The sequence below is a fragment of the Microcebus murinus genome, chromosome 10 (assembly GCF_040939455.1).
Source record: "Microcebus murinus isolate Inina chromosome 10, M.murinus_Inina_mat1.0, whole genome shotgun sequence".
In the NCBI taxonomy this organism is placed as follows: Eukaryota; Metazoa; Chordata; class Mammalia; order Primates; family Cheirogaleidae; genus Microcebus; species Microcebus murinus.
Genome location: NC_134113.1, coordinates 99,119,546 through 99,125,803, shown reverse-complemented (window position 1 = coordinate 99,125,803; position 6,258 = coordinate 99,119,546). Strand labels below are relative to the sequence as shown.

The window sequence follows — 6,258 nt, the reverse complement described above, 5'->3', positions numbered from 1 at the left end:
ACTGGTTAGGTATATTGTGTTTTTTGGGTTTTTTTAATTTTTTCTTTATTAATTTGAGAGTATTCAGAAACAGGATGGTTAGGTATAATGGAGGACTTGCCTCTATTGGAATTTTTCTCCTGATTGGGTGGGGGTGGGGGATGGAGAGGACAGGAAGGGATGGGTTTTGGGGAGGAAGATAACCGAAGTCCAGTGTCATTTCATCATGGCATATCCAAGGTAAATTATGTTTGGCTGTGATGTCGCCTTGATTACCTGGATGAAGCAGTGTTTTGTCAGGTTTCAACACTGTAAAGTCGCTCTTTTGTCCCCGTCGTCCCCCCCCCCTTTCCATACTCTTTGGAAGGAAGTCACTACGTGAAGCACAGAATTAGTGAGTAAGGAGTTATATTTCCACTCCTTTAGGGTGGAGTATCTACATAGTTTGTTTGGAACTCTTTTGAAATAGCCTGTCCATTTTTCAACATCGTTCCAAGGGCCCACTTAGAGGAAAATTACGGGAGAAATTGTCCCAGACTCATTTGCTTTGTATTTGTTTGGATTGACTTTTCAAGCCCTGATTTTTTTTCCTCAATTACAAAGGCAAAAACTTTTGGGAAACATTTTTATCTAGTAGTAGAATAATCATTAAATGGTGCACACATTTTTCTATTAGCTTTTTACTTGAAGAAATTTCAAATATAATCAGTTGTAAGAATACTGCAGTGACATCTTTTTTGGGGGTGAGACAGGATCTCACTCTGTTGGCCCAGCTAAAATGCAATGGCCTCATCACAGCTTATGGCAACCTCAAACTCCTGGTCTCAAGGTAATCCTCCAGCCTCAGCCTCCTGAGTAGCTGGGACTATAGGTACACACCACTACATTGGCTTATTTTTCTGTTTTTTGTAGAGACCAGGTCTCACTATGTTGCCGGGCTGGTCCTGAACTCCTGGCTTCAAGCAATTCCCCCACCTTGGTCTCCCAAAGTGCAAGGATTACAGGTGTGAACCTCACCCATCCTACTCTACACTTTCCATTCATACATTCACGGAGGATTTTGCATTATAATATTCCTAATACCTACAGACTTGAAGGTATGGAACATTTTTAAAAACTAACAAGTTTCCCAGGAATAATTATACACTTTCAAAACTGACGTACGTTCATGACTTCCATAACAATTTTTTCCATAAACCCTGACTCACCTACTTTGTGCCACTGTTAGGCACTGGGGCTCATAACTGTAAGAAAAAGAGGTCTTGCATTTGACAAATATTAACATACAAACTAGTGGGAGACCAGCCATTACAATTCATGTATGCATACATACTACTCATGACTTAAGACCTAAGGTTGTACATTGATCAAATATAGGAAATTTAATGATGGTACTATTATTTAATATATAGTCCATATTCAAATTTTGCCATATATCCCATTAATGTCCTTTGTAACAAATGAAAAAAAATTTTTTTTAACTTTTCTGTTCCTTAGATTCAGTAGGAACAAAATTTTTTTTTTCTTGATCCAGGATCAAATCCAGCATCACTTACTGCATTAGTGATCAAAGCCTGTTGTCTCCTTTAAGATGGAAGAGTTCCACAGACTTTGTCTTACCTGATGGTGACATTTTTTGAAGAGTACAGGCCAGTTGTACAAAGTCCCTCAGTTTGGTCTTGTTTCACAGTTTCTTCAAAATTAGATTTCAGGTTATGCATTACGGCAGGAGTACTGTATGTGTGATATTGTAATCAAATCAAAAAGCACATGATGTCAGTTTGTCCTTTTAATGGGAATGGTACACAATATTTTTTCTTTTTAAAAAAAATTTAAATTTTTTATTTTTTGAGATAGAGTCACTCTTGCCTGAGCTAGAATGCCATAGTGTCAGCCTAGCTCATAGCAACCTCAAATTCCTGGGCTCAAGCAATCCTCCTGCCTCAGCCTCCTGAGTAGCTGGCCCTATAGCCATGTACCACCATGCCTGCCTGATTTTTATATTTTTTAATAGAGACAGGGTCTCACTCTTGCTCAGGCTGGGCTGGAACTTCTGAGCTCAAGCAGTCTTCCCACCTTGGCCTCTCAGAGTGCTAGGATTACAGGTGTGAGCCACCACACCTAGCCCACATATTAATATTTTTAAAGCTGTTATATGCTGCCAAATTGCTTTCCAGTTGTAGTAATGTACAGTGTTCCTTGTAGTGTATAACAGACCGATACACATTTGAAAAGACTGATGTTGGATAAGGGAAGGATTTAGCCACAGGACAATAAAACTAACAGGGCAACAGAAATCCATGCAATTGACCTTAACTTGATCAGTATTCTAATTAATTGCATTAAACCAGATGATGGAATTGTCTAATTTTGTGAGTTTTAACATTAATAACTTCATTCTTCATTATCCCAGAAGACAGATTCCAGGATTATGCCGCCTCCTAGCATCCCTAGGCCAGGATGACATTCCGCAAATGACAGGAATTGGGGAGTGGAAAGAGCAGTCTAATGCCACATGTCAAATTGTTAATGAAATTAATGCCCAGTGGCTCAAACATGTAATCCTAGCCACTCAAGAGGCTGAGATGGGATGACTGCTTGAGGCCAGGAGCTTTGAGACCAGCCTGAGCAACATAGCAAGACCCCATCTCTTTTTTTTTTTGAGACAGTCCCACTCTGTTGCCTGGGCTAGAGTGCCGTGGCATCAGCCTATCTCATACCAACCTCAGATTCCTGGGCTCAAGCAATCCTCCTGCCTCAGCTTCCCAAATAGCTGGGACTACAGGCATGCACTACCATGCCCAGCTAATTTCTTCTATTTTTTTTAGTAGAGACTGGGTCTTGCTCTTGCTCAGGCTGGTCTCGAACTCCTGAGCTCAAAGGATCCGCCCGCCTTAGCCTCCCAGAGTGCTAGGATTACAGGCATGAGCCACCACACCCAGCCCCCATCTCTTAAACAAAAAAAATCAGAAGAATTAGCCACATGTGGTAGCTCCTGCCTGTGGTCCCAGCTACTTGGGAGGCTGAAGTGGAAGGAATGCTTGAGGCCCAGGAGTTCACAGCTACAGTGAGCTATGATCATGCCATTTCACTCCAGCCTTGGTGACATAGCAAGACTTCAGTTAAAAAAAATAAAAAATAGGCCGGGCGTGGTGGCTCACACCTGTAATCCTAGCTCTCTGGGAGGCCGAGGCGGGCGGATTGCTCAAGGTCAGGAGTTCAAAACCAGCCTGAGCAAGAGCGAGACCCCGTCTCTACTATAAATAGAAAGAAATTAATTGGCCAACTAATACATAAAGAAAAAAATTAGCCGGGCATGGTGGCGCATGACTGTAGTCCCAGCTACTCGGGAGGCTGAGGCAGAAGGATCGCTCGAGCCCAGGAGTTTGAGGTTGCTGTGAGCTAGGCTGACGCCATGGCACTCACTCTAGCCTGGACAACAAAGCTAGACTCTGTCTCAAAAAAATAAATAAATAAATAAATAAATAAATAAAAATAAAGAAATTAATGTCTGGAATAGATATAGCACTGTCCAAATCAACTGTGCTTTTGTTTTTTGGAAAACCGTGTCATAATCTTTGTGATTTATTTATCATTATTTTGAGACATTAGAACATACATAAAAGTATAAAGAATAATTCAAATATTCCTATACCATCACCCAAAATTGACAATTAACATTTGTCACATTTACTTGAAGACTTATTTTTTTAAGAAATTTCATTTTATTCTAATAAAGATTAATGCATGCCTGATAATCTAGTGATAATTCATAAGTTTAGTGGTTCACAATATTTTTAGAAAACATTAATATCCAAATAAGGCATTATATAAACTTATATAAAGAATGAAATATTTACTATAATCCTTTAAGAAAAGCCTTGGTCCATTTTGAAGATCAACAATAAATTTTTGAAAAATCAAAGGAAAAGGAAAGTAAGTTTTTTTCCCCCTAGGATACACAAGAACTACTTGCTGGCATTTGTGCCTGGAATAAAATGGGCCAGATTTTCAAAGGCAGTTAATAACAGCATGTACAGGGCTTGTTTCATTTGATTTAGCACCAAGTAAGAGTACCCTATGGAAGACATAGGTTTCTCTTCTATCTCTCAAATTGCCCCACTTCTCTTCCAGGTCACAGTACATAAGCATGCATCCTTATTGCCCCACTAAGGAATTGAAAATGATTTATAGTTATAAATGGCTGCTCACATGACACTTGCCAGCAGAGTTCTTTCTCCAATTCTTTGGGAATAAAGAACTCTTTTAGGAAACTCAGTTACTCTCCTGGTCCTTGTTACCATATCATATACATTCTTTTTATTGCTACACCTGTTTACTAATTATGTTTGCTATTTATGCCAAGGGAATATGCCCCAGGTATGCCTGATTTCTTTCTCTTTCCTAAAGTATGCTCATAGTGCCATGGGTTTTCTCTTTTATTATTTTTCTTTTCTTCTTCCCTTCCTTTTCTTTCACTGTATCTTAGATTTATCAAGGCAGAACGTATTTGGAGAAAATACATTCTCCAAATCAAAGAGAAAAACTGGCACGTATATCCTGAAACACGCATTTCTTAACCTGAGTTACATCTAAAAACAAGACTTTAATTACATTTTCTGTTGAAAATTCATTCAACTTTGGTGCTTATCTAAGAATCTGTAAGGTCAATTTCTGACATAAATCATATCCCTCAATACATATGTATTTTGAAAAGAAAACAAGTCATCTTAAAGTAATATTTTCCTGTATGGTAATTTATACATTTTTATAGCAAATTCAAATTCTGAGTAAACTGAAGGTATGTTTAACAACAAAATACAGCATGCCTACCTTATATACTTATTTGTACCTTGCAATAGATCTGTAAATCCCGTTGCTTTTTTTCTGGAATGTCATAGATATGGTATCTCATGAAGCCATGTTCCACCATGTCAGAAATGTCATTTTTGGCATCTATGCAAAAACTTTTGAAGAGATATTTTCCCCAAATGACAGGTAATTTTTTAAACTTTTCCAGAAAAATATGGAAATTTTATCATCTATTTATTCTTACTGAACAAAAGGTTATATTACTACCAATTGTTATTTTAATTTTGCTATAACGGATGTTATAATACTTTAGACATCTTTGATATTTTTGAATTGCACACCCATAGTAGGTAACTAGATAAAACATTAGATGATTTTTTAAAAAATTAATCTTAGCATCTGACTCATTTGGCACCCCCTTAGTATCCAGTATAAAATCAGTAGAAATAAAAGCAACATAATTTTAAAAGAATATTCATACAAGCTGGAGTCTTAAGAAAAGAAGCTTCTAAATGCAAGGACAAGAAGGTTTTGCTCATCTTACTAGTTATACACATCTCTCCTCATGGAGTAACTGAGGCTTTCTGGTTTGTTTGTGGAACTTTAGTTTGCAGGAAAGCATATACGTGGGGCCAAATCTTGTTGGTTTCTGTTCCGGAGAATGTTTCCAACACCCCTTTTTTCTGGTCATATTCCAGGACTGGCTTCGTTTGGGCTTCATAAGCCTTCAGTCTCTTGATAACCGTCTCTGGTCGGTCATCCTCACGCTGAACGAGAGGCTCCCCAGTCACATCGTCAGTGCCCAGTTTTGGAAGGGTTGAATTCAATGTTGTAGACGCGGCCACTGGCTGGATGAATCCAGCGAGCAGTGAGACGTTGTTTAATGACCTCAAAGGGCACATTCAGGTTAATCACTGTGTCTATCTGATGAACTTTATCTAGGGCTTCCGCCTGTGGAAGTTTCCTTGGAAAACCATCCAACAGCCAGCTATGTTGGGTGAGATTTTCCAGCTCATGAAGGGCCAGCCGAGTCATGACATCGTCTGGGATGAGTTTCCCTTGGTCGATGAAAGCCTTGGCTAACACCAATTTCTGTGCCCCGCAGCATGTTGTCTCGGAGCAGGTCCCCGCTGGAGAGGTGCTTCAGCTCCAAGTGCTGGGTGATGCGCGACGACACGGTGCCCTTGCCCGAGCCCGGGGCGCCCATGATGATGCGCGCAGGAGCCGCGCGGACGCCCCCATGGCCCCGGACAGGCCCCCTCCGCCCGACAGTGGCGCTCCGGCCCGGCCGGCGCGCCCGCCGGCTCCTCAGCCCCGAGCCGGCTGAGGCTTGGCAGCGCCGCTAGCAGGCTGCGGCCGCGGCGTCCAGGCGTCAAGACTTATTTTTTTGAGACAGACTTTTGCTCTGTAACCTGGGCTAGAGTGCCCTGGCATCAGCCTAGCTCACAGCAACTTCAAACTCTAGGG

The 6,258-nt window shown here is 40.5% G+C and overlaps 1 pseudogene; it reads right to left on the bottom strand.

The window, feature by feature from the left end:
- Nucleotides 1–3,858: 3,858 nt before the first annotated feature.
- LOC105861849 (GTP:AMP phosphotransferase AK3, mitochondrial pseudogene) lies at nt 3,859–6,033 on the bottom strand (annotated as a pseudogene).
- Between the last annotated feature and the right edge of the window lie 225 nt (nt 6,034–6,258).